The sequence below is a fragment of the Dromiciops gliroides genome, chromosome X (assembly GCF_019393635.1).
Source record: "Dromiciops gliroides isolate mDroGli1 chromosome X, mDroGli1.pri, whole genome shotgun sequence".
NCBI lineage: Eukaryota > Metazoa > Chordata > Mammalia > Microbiotheria > Microbiotheriidae > Dromiciops > Dromiciops gliroides.
The window spans coordinates 22,157,496-22,171,157 of NC_057867.1; the positions used below are offsets into that span (position 1 = coordinate 22,157,496).

At 39.2% G+C, this 13,662-nt stretch overlaps 1 pseudogene; it reads left to right on the forward strand.

The window, feature by feature from the left end:
* Nucleotides 1-465: 465 nt before the first annotated feature.
* Nucleotides 466-1,209, forward strand: LOC122734097 (annotated as a pseudogene).
* The last annotated feature ends 12,453 nt before the right edge of the window (nt 1,210-13,662 follow it).

A 13,662-nucleotide genomic window follows, 5' to 3' on the forward strand; every position in this document is an offset into this window, starting at 1 on the left:
TTGAAAGTTGAGAGGAAGAATCAGAGTGAGAGCAAACTGAACCAAGAACTGGCAGAGCTGGTTCAACCAGCAACAGGACAAAGAGAAGGTAGCTCTGAGCTCTGCCAGCAAAGGAAACTATCCGAGGTGGACCCTGCCTTTAGGAGCATCTCAGATTGGAAGACCCAGCTGGTTCCAGCTACTTGAGGCCTGAGGAATGTTCCAAGAAGAGGTCGGCTCCTTCACCAACTTACCCTCTGAATCCCTATCTAGTCTTAGACAAAATAGTAATCTGATTTTTATTTACACAAAGGTTTCTAGTTTTGCCTCAACCATTACGAGTGCAGGGGTTGGGGGAGTAGGTAACGGTTCTCCCCGGGCCTTGGGAGGGGGAGGGGGAGCCCTCCCAAGCAGGGCCTGTCGCCCGAGCCTAACTAGGATCAGGCATCTGATGCCCGGGGTGAGTGTGAATTCCCCCGGCCAGCCATGAATGGGCAAGCGGACGTCGAGGTGGACTAAAAGAAGAAATACCGGAACCTGAAACGGAAACTCAAATTCCTAATCTATGAGCATGAGTGTTTTCAGGAGGAAGTGAGGAAGGCGCAGAGAAAGCTGCTGAAGGTGTCCTGGGACAAGAGTTTCCTTTAGGATCGTCTTCTGCAGTATGAAAATGTGGATGAAGACTCTTCTGATTCAGATGCCACAGCATCCTCAGAGAACAGTGAGGCAGAGGGCACACCCAAACTCACTGAGACACCAGCCCCCAAGAGGAAAAGAAGTCCCCCTCTGGGGGGTGCCCCATCCCCCTCTGGCCTTTCACTACCCACATTCTCAGGGTTTCCCCTGCAAGCCTCCGGGGGCCCCTCTCCGTACTTGTGCTCGCTGGCCTCCCCCCCACATAGTCCCCATTCCCCTCCGACTACTTGGCTCTGCAGCTAACTGCCTGAGCCCCGCCCCCTGAGACCCAAGCGGGAGAAACGGCCCTGCCATCCCCGGAAGCTCAAGATGGCAGTGGGGCCATCTGAGTTTCCAGTGGGGGGTTCACTGACCTTCCCAGGCCGGAGAGCTGGTGGTGCTGGGGTAGTGGCAACCCTGGCCCCACTGGGGCCTCCTAAGCTGCCCACACATACCAACCTGAGCACCGTACCTCGCCAGATGTTCAGTGATGCAGGGAATGGAGACGATGCCCTGGACGGCTATGATGACCTCGTGATTGACATCCCTGAATGACCACCTACCCATGCCCTTCCCTCCCTTCGGTTGGCAGTGGCAACAGAAGCAGAAAAGACCAAGCGTGGGTGTTTTTGGAGACATTTATTGATGCCCAGTCTTATTGGTATGGACATTGACAATCAGAAGAGGCATAAACATGCAGCAAGGCGCCCCCAAAGAAGAGGCGGGGAGGCAGCCCCCAGCCCTGAAAGCAGGCACAGGCCGCATTTGGATTTGCAACCCGTGGTGTACTGGGAAGGCAGATGGACTCCAGAGGTCAGCACGGGGCTTCCTTGCCCCCTGATGCCATATACTTTGCCTTCCTAATGCCCTGGATGCAGCCAAAAGAAAAAGGAGCAGGTAAGGGGGCTTCTGCCTCCCCTACCCGAAGGCAAAGACCCCTGCAACAGCTACGATTTTAATGGGGCAGCTAGATAGTACTAATTCATTTTGTTTTTTACTTCAGACTTTTTTGTTTGTTTGTTTAAGGTTTAAGGTTGAAAAACCTTTGTTTAGGTAAGATTTCCAATTTCAAATTTTTTCTCCCTCCCTCCCCTTCCTGCCCCCCTCCCCTAGACAGCAGGTAATCTGATATGTAACATTAAACATATTTCTGCATTGGTCATGTTATACAAGAAGAATCAGAGCAATAAGGGAAAACATCAAAAAAGAAAAACAACAGCACCAAAAATAAAAGAGATAGTATGGTCCAATCAGCGTCCATATTCCACAGTTAATTTTTTTCTGGATTTGGAGAGCCTTTTTCATCATGAGTCCTTTGGAACTTTCTTGTACCATTGGACTGGTGAGAAGAATCTAGTCTATCACAGTTGATCAACACACAATGTTGATGATACTGTGCACAATGTTCTCCTGGTTCTGCTCATTTCAGGCATCATCAGTCCATGCAAGACCCTCCAGGTTTCTCTGAATGCCTCCTGCTCATTGTTTCTTACAGCACAATAGTATTCCATTATATTCATATACCACAAAGTCATTCCCCAATTGATGGGCACCCCCTCAACTTCCAATTCCTTGCCACCATAAAAAGAGCAGCTATAAATATTTTTGTACATGTGGGTCCTTTTCCCTTTTCCATGAACTCTTTGGGAAAAAGACCCAAAAGTGGTATTGTTTGGTCAAAGGGTTTGCAGAGCTTTATTGCCCTTTGGGCATAATTCCAAATTGCTCTCCAGAATGGTTGGATCAGTTCACAGCTCCACCAACAATGCATTAGTGTTCCAATTTTCCCACACCTACTCCAACATTTATTATTTTCCTTTTTTGTCATTTTAGCCAATCAGAGAGGTGTCAGGAGGTACCTCAGAGTTGTTTTAATTTGCATTTCTCTAATCGATAGTGATTTAGAGCATTTTTTCCCACAGGAATAGACAGCTTTAATTTCTTCATCAGAAAACTGTCTGTTCATATCGTTTGACCATTTCTCAATTGAGGAATGACTTGGATTCTTATAAATTTGATTTAGTTCCCTATATATTTTAGAAATGTGGCCTTTATAAGAAGTACTGGCCATAAAAATTGTTTCCCAGCTTTCTGCATCCCTTCTAATTTTGGATGCATTGCTTCTGTTTGTACAAAAACTTTTTAATTTAATGTAATCAAAGTCATACATTTTGCATTTCATAATATTCTCTATCTCTTGTTTGGTCATAAACTGTTCTCCTTTCCAAAGATCTGAAAGGTAGACTATTCCTTCCTCTCCTAATTTATCTATGGTTTCACCTCATGTCTAAATCATGTATCCATTTGGACTGTATTTTAGTATAAGGTGTAAGATGTTGGTCTATGCCTAATTTCTGCCATTCTCTCTTCTAGTTTTCCCAGCAGTTTTTGTCAAATACTGAGTTCCTATCCCAGAAGCTGGAGTCTTTGGGTTTATCAAACAGTACATTACTAATGTCATTTACTACTCTGTCTCCTGTGCCTAGCCTATAGCATTGATCCTCCACTCTATTTCTTAGCCAGTACCAGATAGTTTTGATGACTGCCGCTTTATAGTAGAGCTCCAGATTTGGTATAGCTAACCCACCTTCCTGTGCACTTTTTTCATTATTTCCCTTGATATTCTTGACTTTTTTGTTTTTCCAGATTCATTTTGTTATTATTTTTTCTAGCTCTATAAAATAATTTTTAGGTAGTCTGATTGGTATGGCACTGAATAAGTAAATTAATTAAGGTAGAATTGTCATTTTTACTATATTAGCTCTGCCTATCCATGAGCAATTGATATCTTTCCAATTATTTAGATCTGATTTGATTTGTGTGAAAAGTGTTTGGTAATTGTGTTCATAAGTTCCTGGGTTTGTCTTGGCAAGTAGACACCCAAGTATTTTATATTATCTACCATTACTTTAAATGGAATTTCTCTTTCTAACTCTTGCTGCTGGACTTTGTTGGTCATGTATAGAAATGCTGATGATTTATATGGATTTATTTTATATCCTGCTACTTTGCTGAAGTTGTTAATTGTTTCAAGTAATTTTTGAGTTGATTCTCTAGGATTCTCTAAGTATACCATCCTATCATCTGCAAAGAATGATAGTTTTGTTTCCTCTTTGCCTATTATAATTCCTTTAATTCCTTTTTCTTCTCTGATTGCTAAAGCTAACATTGCTAGTAAAATATTAAATAATAGAGGTGATAATGGACATCCCTGTTTCACCCCTGATCTTATTGGGAAGGCCTCTAGCTTATCTCCATTACATATAATGCTTGCTGATGGTTTTAGGTAGATACTGCTTATTATTTTAAGGAAAGCTCCACCTATTCCTAAGCTCTCTAAAGTTTTTATTAGGAATGGGTGCTGTATTTTGTCAAAAGCTTTATCTGTATCTATTGAGATAATCATATGATTTTGGTTAATTTTCTTAATGATGTGGTTGATTATCTTAATAGTTTTCTTAATGTTGAACCAGGCCTTAATTCCTGGTATAAATCCCACCTGGTCAGAGTGTGTTATCCTGGTGATTACTTGCTGTAATCTCCTTGCTAATATCTTATTTAAGATTTTAGCATCAATATTCATTAGGGAAATTGGTTTATAATTTTCTTTCTCTGTTTTTTCTCTGCCTGGTTTTGGTATCACCACCATATTTGTATCATAAAACAAATTTGGTAGAAGTCCTTCTTCACCTATTTTTCCAAATAATTTGTATAATATTGGAATTAATTGTTCTTTAAATCTTTGGTAAAATTCACCAGTAAACCCATCTGGCCCTGGGGATTTTTCATTAGGGAGTTCATTAATGGCTTGTTCAATTTCTTTTTCTAATATGGGCTTATTTAAGGATTTTATTTCCTCTTCAGTTAGCCTTGGCAATTTGTATTTTTGTAAATATTTATCCATTTCATTTAGATTGTCCGATTTATTGGCATACAATTGGGCAAAATAATTCCTAATTATTGATTTAATTTCCACTTCATTGGTGGTAACAACACCCCTTTCATTTTTGATACTGGTAATTTGATTTTTTTTAATTTCTTTTTTAATCAAATTAAGCAATATTTTATCTATTTTATTGGTTTTTTCATAAAACCAGCTCTTAGTTTTATTGATTAATTCTATAGTTTTCTTGCTTTCAATCTTATTAATTTCTCCTTTAATTTTCAGGATCTCTAGTTTAGTATCTAATTGGGGATTTCTAATTTGTTCTCTTTCTAGCTTTTTAAGTTGCATGCCCAATTCATTAATCTTCTCTTTCTCTTTTTTATTCATGTAAGCAGTTAGAGCTATAAATTTTCACCTAAGCACTGCTTTGGTTGCATCCCATAGATTTTGGTATGTTGTCTCATTATTGTCATTCTCTTGGATAAAGTTATTGATTGTTTTTATGATTTGTTGTTTGACCCATTCATTCTTTAGAATGGAATTATTTAGTTTCCAATTGATTTTCAGTCTACTTTTCCATGGCTCTTTCTTACATGTAATTTTTATTGCATCATGATCTGAGAAGGATGCATTTACTATTTCTGCCTTTCTACATTTGACTATGATGTTTTTGTGCCCTAATACATGGTCAATTTTTGAAAATGTGACATGTACTGCTGAGAAAAAGGTATATTCCTTTCTATCCCCATTCAATTTTCTCCAGACATCTATCATGTCTAACTTTTCTAGTATTCTATTCACCTCTTTCACTTCTTTCTTATTTATTTTTCAGCTAGATTTATCTAATTCTGAGAGGGGAGATTCAGATCCCCCATTAGTATAGTATTATGGTCTAATTCCTCTTGTAACTCATTTAACTTCTCCTCTAAGAATTTGGACGCTATACCACTTGGCACATACATATTTAATATTGATATTACTTCAGTATCTATAGTACCTTTTAACAAGATGTAGTTTCCTTCCTTAGCTCTTTTAATGAGATCTATTTTTGCCTGTGCTTTGTCTGAGATAAGGATTGCTACCCCGGCTTTTTTTTACTTTAGCTGAAGCATAATATATTCTGCTACAGCCTTTTACCTTTACTCTGTGTGTATCTCTCTGCTTCAAATGTGTTTCTTGTAAACAGCATATTGTAGGATTCTAGTTTTTAATCCACTCTGCAATTTGTTTCCATTTTATAATAGAGTTCATCCCATTCACATTCACAGTTATTATTACTGTCCATTCCCTTACATTCTATTTATACCCTTTGTACTTCCCCTCCTTCTTTCACCCTATTCCTCCTCACCATTTTGCTTCTTACCCATGCCTCCCCCAATCTGCCCTTCCTTTTTTATCACCTCCTCCCTTTTCTTTACCCTTTTTCTCCCCTGCTTTTTCCCTCCCTTCTATGAGTCCTCCCTCTTTCCCTTCCCATTTTACTTCCCTAAAGAATGAGATGTTTCTTTATCCAAATAAACGTATATGTTATTCCCTCTTTGAATCAAATCTGGTGAGAGTAGGATTGAAACAATGTTCACCCCTCCCTTCTTTCCCTCTATTGTAATAGCTGTTTTTTTCACCTCTTCATATTATGTAATTCACCCCATTCCACCTCCCCTTTCCTCTTCTCCCCAAAGACTCCCTTTTTAATCCCATAATTTTCTTTGTATCATCACATCAAAGACGTTTTATATTCATACCCTCTGTGTATAGTCCTTCTGTCTGCCCAAATACATTTACAATTCTCAAGAATTATAAGTATTATCTTCCCATGTAGGGATGTAAACAGTTTAACCTAATTGAGTAACTTTTTTCCCTCTGTTTACCTTTTTCAACTTCTCTTGAGTCTTGTATGTTAAGATCGAATTTTCTATTCAGTTCTGGTCTTTTCATCAGGAAACATTGAAAGTCCCCAATGTCATTGAATGTCCATCTTTTCCTCTGAAAGAGAATGCACATTTTTGCTGGGTAATAGATTCTTGGCTGCAATCCAAGTTCCTTTGCCTTCTGGAATATTGTATTCCAAGCCTTGCGATCCTTTAATGTTGAAGCTGCCAGGTCCTGAGCAATCCTGACTGGCTCCATGATATTTAAATTGCTTCTTTCTGGCTGCTTGGAGTATTTTCTCCTTCATCTGATAATTCTGGAATTTGGCTGCAATATTCCTTGGGGTTTTTCTTTTGGGGTCTCTTTCAGGAGGTGATCGGTGGATTCTTTCAATGACGATTTTATCCTCTGATTCTATAATATCAGGGCAGTTCCCCTTAATAATTTCCTGGAATATGGTGTCTAGACTCTTTTTCTGATCATGGCTTTCAGGCAATCCAATGATTCTCAAATTGTCTCTCCTGGATCTGTTTTCCCGGATCAGTTGTCTTTCCAATGAAGTATTTCATATTTTCTTCTATTTTTTCATAGTTTTGATTCTGCTTGACTGATTCCTGGTGTCTCATGGATTCCTTATCTTCCAACTGTCCAATTTTAATTTTTAAGGCATTTTTTTCTTCAATGAGATTATGTACCTTTTTTTCCATTTGGCCAAATGAATTTTTAAGGCATTGTTTTCTTCAGTGAGATTATGCACCTTTTTTTCCATTTGTCCAGATGAATTTTTTAAGGAATTGTTTTCTTAAGTCAATTGTTGTGCTTCCTTTTCCAAGCTGCTGATTCTTTTTTCATAGTTTTCTTGTTTTGCTTTCATTTTTCTCCCCATTTTTTCTCCTACCTCTCTTAATTGACTTTGGAAATCCTTTTTGAGCTCTCTTCCCATTTTTTCTGCTACCTCTCTCAACTGATTTTTTAAATCCTTTTTGAGCTCTTCCAAGAAGGCTTTTTGTTCTTGAGACCAATTCAACTTCCCTCTTGAGGCTTCACATGTAGGCAATTTGAGAGTATTGTCCTCATCTGAGTTTGTGTTTGCCTCTTCCCCGTTGATACAGAAGCTTTCAATGGAGAGGGCTCTTTTTTGCTTCTCACTCATTATTGCAGCTTATTTATTTATTTTTATTTGAAGTCTGATCTGGGGGCACCAGGGTCCCTGTTTTGAGCTTCTTGTGCTGGGGTATAGGGGCTGTGTCACCGGCTTTTTACACTAAGGTCTCTATGGTGTGTGGATTTCCCCCATCCTGGACTTCCTGTCTGAGTACTCTGGGATCAGTGGGCCTAGTCAGGCCTATCCTGTCTGTGGCCCTCCAGCTGGCAACCTGCCCTCTTGGCTGGTGCAGGTGGCTTTTGCCACTGTCCTCCTGTGCCACCAGCTTGTTGAGCCAGGATCCAGGGACCTCAGTTGCTAGGCTGTGGCCCACAACTTCCTGCTGAGTTGCCCTGATCCCTTCGGCATTGTGCCTCCCTTTTGCCCGAGTCAGACCGACCTTTCCTGAAGTCTTCTAAATTATCTCTGGTTGGAAGACTGTGTCTCTCTGTCTCTTTGCAGGTTCTGTAGTTTCAGAATCCGTCCAGAGGCTTGATTTAATGTTCTTTTTGAGGGAACAGAAGGAGAGCTCAGGCAGCTTGCTGATTCCTTTCCACCATCTTCTGCAGACTTTTATTAAAGTGGTGCTGGGTGGTTTTATTTTGTTTTCTGAAATTTTCTCCCTCCTTAACCCCCTCATAAGCTCCTCTAACTCCCACTGCAGGGAGTTTTGTTGGGGCAGCTTGGAGAGGTGGATGAGAGAAGAAATGACCTGGTTGGGGGGAGGGAGCAGGGCAATAAATTCTCTCCCTCCCCCTGTAAAAAAAAAAAAAGAGGTGCAGGAGTAAAAAAAAAAAAAAAAAGAAAAAAGCGTGGAGGTGTTAAATAGAAGTAGTGTCATGAAAATTTCTAAGTCTGAAGAAGGAAAGAAAAAGGAAGTCTCCAAGCTGTATAAAATATAGGTTTATTGAGAGAGGGCCTATCTCACAATAAAGTGATCTTTGGCAGGGGTGAGCTTACAATGACCCGGAGACTAGCATTTATACTCCTACAAAGCTTAAATGCTTATATACCCTACTTATTATAGACACAACTCCCAGATTATCTCCTGAGCCTATTTCAAATAGTACAGAACATGAATCATCTGAAAAATCATGTTCATGAGCTTATGGGTGCTCCACCACAGCTGGCAGTCAGCCAAATGTACAATGTTTTTGGCAAATTCCTAAAATCAAACAACCTCCAATGATGACTGATTCCTTCAGCTTAGAGATACTATTCTTAGTACCTCATTGACCATTTAATCATATTAGATGTGGACTTGCTATGATGGTCAGGGGACAAGTTTACAATACATAAGAACATATTACATAATATCTACTCCTATTTGTTGCATTACTATTAATTTCAGTTACTAAAGCAATAGGTAAATCACATTCTTTCAGTCAAAGAACTGATTTGTTTGAAGTTGAATCACTTAACTCTAAGGGTTGGGGAAAACTTCACTCACAGTAGATACAAATGTCAACTGAAGCAAACAGTCCATCCTCTGCCCAAATGTTAGGAATTTTCTTAACCCATAATGTTTCACCTAAAAACCTCTTTGAAGTTATAGAAGAGGGAGCCTTGTGTATTGACACAGGGAATTATATCATCTCTAAGATCATTTTAAACATGGGCTCACCATTGTCAGGTGATGTTACACTTAGAGAACAGACCATAGAATTTCAGGACTTAGATGAGAGAATGTGAGATCTGGGAGGACCCAGAGATCAGAGAATATGGAATGCCAGAGATAAAAGGGACCTTGGAACCCAGAATGGAACTACTGCAGGGGGACCTCAGGCTATCTGCTGACTGGCTGCACTAGAAGGGCTTTCACCACACAGACAGATCTTGGAGGGCCTTCAGAACACTGAATATCCTTGCTGGAACGTTATTTACTAAGCTCACACAGTTTGTGCTAGAGATCTTCCCAATTAGGGAGTGGACTTGAGGTCAAGTCAATTAATACAGTTGCCTAGGATTTTTGATCCTTCAAGGCTAATTAAGACCAAACTCTTCCTCCTACTATCAGACCACCTGTAGAACCTGGGGTGTATATGGTGCAAATGTAGTCTACTAATCCTGGAGCAAGCTCCTCCTCCCAGTGATTTTTAGTGATAAATGAATGCAAAAGCAAAAATGAAATTTTCCCTTGCCACGTTGTACAAATGGACCCATTCAAGTCCAGCAGAGCTTACTCCCCTGCCTTTGTAGGAGTGACTGATGCTTTCTACTTTGGCTTAATCACTGCACATTATGGATGAGGTGAGTGATCAATATAAATCAATGTAAATGTGAAAGCATAAACAGGCACTGAAGTTCCCTATGACAAAAACCCCAACCGAGGGGCCCCAGGATATTTGTCTCTGGCTTGTTCAAAGGGCAGGGAATAGGATGGGGGTCTCACATCTTTTCACATGGAAATCCAGATCAAGTTAGCCACCCACCTTTATTGGAATACAATGTCTCTAGAGGCAAAAAGTTTCCTCTAGCAAGGCAGCAGCAGCTATCTCTAATCCCTGGTTGCCATGGTGACTGGTTGTTGCCAAGGATACCTGCAATCCTGAGTTGTTGACATTCAGGCCACCTACTTATCCAGCCTCCCTTAGGATCCCTGGGCCAGGAGGAGGGGAAGGCTTCTTCTCAGCTTTTTTCTGGACTGCCAGCTGAGTGCAGATCTAAATCACCAGGGGCTACAAAATATCGGGAGGTACCCACGCATGCACACATATGTACACACAGGCCTATAAAGTGCATATACTGAGAGACAGAGAACAAAATAAACACAGACATAGAGATGCAGAGGCAGAGAAAGGCAGAGACAGAGACAGAGAAAGAGAAATTTAGATGCTGACTGCAGAACAGTGTGCAGAAGAAAAAAGATAAAACAAGTAGCTCTTCCCATGAGACATGCATCAGGGAAGGGAACAAACATTATCCCAGGCACTCTGGTGACCTCCCTGATCAGCTCCTGGCCAGGGGAGAAGAGACTGAGGCCTAACAAGCTTAAGTTGTTACCTGGGGTCTCACAGGTACTAAGCAGCAGAGGTAACATTTGAACCCAGGTCCTCTGATTCCATAACAGGCATGACTCCCTAAAAGCCAAGATTCTTTCCACAGGACTGTTCTGCCTCCCAGAGCAGCTTTCGCCACCAAACCATGGTTGTCCCAAGAGGCATGATAATTTGGCTTTAAATTCTCCACAAAGAAAGGGTAAAAGACATTAAGCTTACATGTGAGCAAGCAGGGTAATAGTATAACACATATAGGATAGTCTTTATTTTCACCTCCCTTAGGAGAATTTCTCAAAATCCTGTGTATTCCTGACCAGGGTTCTTTGCTACTTGAATTCTTTCTTTTGAAACTGCTGGCTATATTTTTTTCTTTGACCTATAAACTTGGAACTCTAGCTCTAATATTGCTGAGAGTTTTCATTTAAGGGGTTTCTTTCTGGGGGTGAACTACAGAGCCTTTCCATTTCCTCTTTGCTTTCTGGTTCTAAGAGGTCGCGAAATATTTCTTGTTTGATTTCTTGAAATATTCTATCAAGGCTCTTTTCTATGGCATGGCTTTTAGGCTGTCCAATAATTCTTAAATGTTTACCTCTTAATTGTTTGTCCATATCACTTCTTTTTTCTATGAGATATAATTTCTTTCATTTGATAATAAGTTTTCATTGTTTTTTTGTAAATGGTACATAATATTTATATTTCTAATTACTTATATCAATAAAAGAGAAGAAAAGCACATTAATCAATTGGGCATGCAACTAAAATATCTTGAAAATGAATAAATTAAAAATCCTCAAATAAACACCAAACTGGAAATCCTGAAAATCAAAGGAGAGGGTAATAATTATAAGCAAGAAAACCATTGAGCTAATAAATAAAAGTAGAAGCTGGTTGTATGAAAAAATAATATAGATAAAGAATTTGTCCATTTTATTAAAAAAAGCAAAGAAGAAAACCAAATTACCAGTATCAAAAATGAAAATGGTGAATTCACTCCCAATAAAGAGGAAATTAAGACAATTATTAGGATCTTTTTGGCCCAATTACATGCAAATAAATTTGGCAATTTAAATGAAATGGATAAATATCTACAAAAGATAAATTACCCAGATTAACAGAAGATGAAAAAATACTTACATAACCCAATCTTAGAAAAAAATGAACAAGTGATCAATGAAATTTCTAAGAAAAAATCCCCAGGACCAGATGGATTCACAAGTGAATTCTACCAAACCTTTAAAAACAATTAATTCCTATACAATATAAAGTACCTGGGCATCTACCTGTCAAGGCAAACCCAGGAATTATAGAAATACAGGGATCAAATACTTCTCACATCAATAAAATCAGATCTCAAAAACTGGAAAAATATTAATTTCATGAGGGTCAGCTGAGCCAATATGATATAATAAAAATGACAATCCCAACTAGATTAACCTATGCATTCAATTCCATACAACTCAACCTATCAAAAATTATTTTATACATCTAGAAAAAATAATAACAAAATTCATGTGGAAGAACAAAAGCTGAAGATATAAAAGGAATCAATGAAAATGCAAAAGAAGGGAGTCCAGCCATACCAGATCTCAAACCATATTATAAAGCAGTAATTATAAAACCAATCTCATACTGGCTAAGAAATAGAGTGGTGGAAAAGTGGAATAGAATATGTATGAATTATACTACATTAAATTCTTAAATTTTTATTCCTTAATTGTTTTCCATATCACTGATTTTTTCTATGATATATCATATTTTCTTTCTTTTTAAAAGATTGTTTTCCTTGTGTGTGTGTGTGTGTGTGTGTGTGTGTGCGCGCGCACACGCGCGCGCATGGTGCATCCCTATTTCTCTTACATACCACTTTACTTCCCCAGAAATCCCAGAGAACCATAAGATATGACCAATAATACTTTTTTTTTGGGTGGGGCAATGAGGGTTAAGTGACTTTCCAAGGTTTCAGACCTAGTAAGTGTCAAGTGTCTGAGGCCCCATTTGAACTCAAGTCCTCCTGAATCCAGGGCCACTGCTTTATCCACTGTGCCACCTAGCTGCCCCTGACCAATAATGTTTTAAAGAAAAGAAAATAATCCACAAAACTGACTGATATTTTGAAAGTCTGAAAATATGCAACCTGGAACAGTTATAGACCTCTTGTTAGAAAAAAATAGGTTAGGGGCGGCTAGGCGGCACAGTGGATAGAGCACCAGCCCTGGAGTCAGGAGGACCTGAATTCAAATCCAGCCTCAGACACTTAACACTTACTAGCTGTGTGACACTGGGCAAGTAACTTAACCCCAATTGCCTCACCAAAAAAAAAAAAGAAAAGAAAAGAAAAGAAAGAAAAAAAGAAAGGGCCAGGTTGGGGGGGGGGGTGCTCTCATATCTGTTCATTCGTCATCATGCTTGATCTTTGTGATTTTCTTACACTTACTTTTAACTTTTGCTGTTTTGTTTCCATTTCCATTGTTGTGCTTAATGTGCAGTGTTTTCTTGGCTCTGCTTACATAATTCTGCATCAGATCACATAGATCTTTCCATGGTCCTCTGTATGCATCAGGGACATCACTTCTTACATTTCAGTAATATTTCATTATATTCATGGACTAAGAATTGTTTAGCCATTCCCTGCCATCCATCGTCATCTATTTGTTTCCAACTCATAGCAATCACCACAAGTCCTTGTTATAAAGATTTTGGAGAATATAGGGTCTTCCTTCTTATCATGGCTTCCTTGAGGTGTAAGGTCAGTAACGGAATGTCTTATTCAAAGGGTATGGACATTTTAGTCACATTATTTGCATAATTCCTAAGTGCTCTATGGAATGGTTGTACCATTTCACAAGTCCATCAACAATGCATTCATGTATCCATCCTTCCCCAAGCACTCCAACATTGACTGTTGTCATTTTTCCCAATTCAGAGGGTGTAGGATGAAACCTCAGGGTGGTATTCATTTGCACATGGAATTTTGAGAGCATAAAGTATAGCCTGCATAGTAAAAATAATGAGCACAATGGATCAAGTAAAATCTGCCCAGAAGTGAATGAGGATATAAAAGAAGAGAAGCAAAAACCAATGACATTTAAAGAAAACTATGCTCACTACTC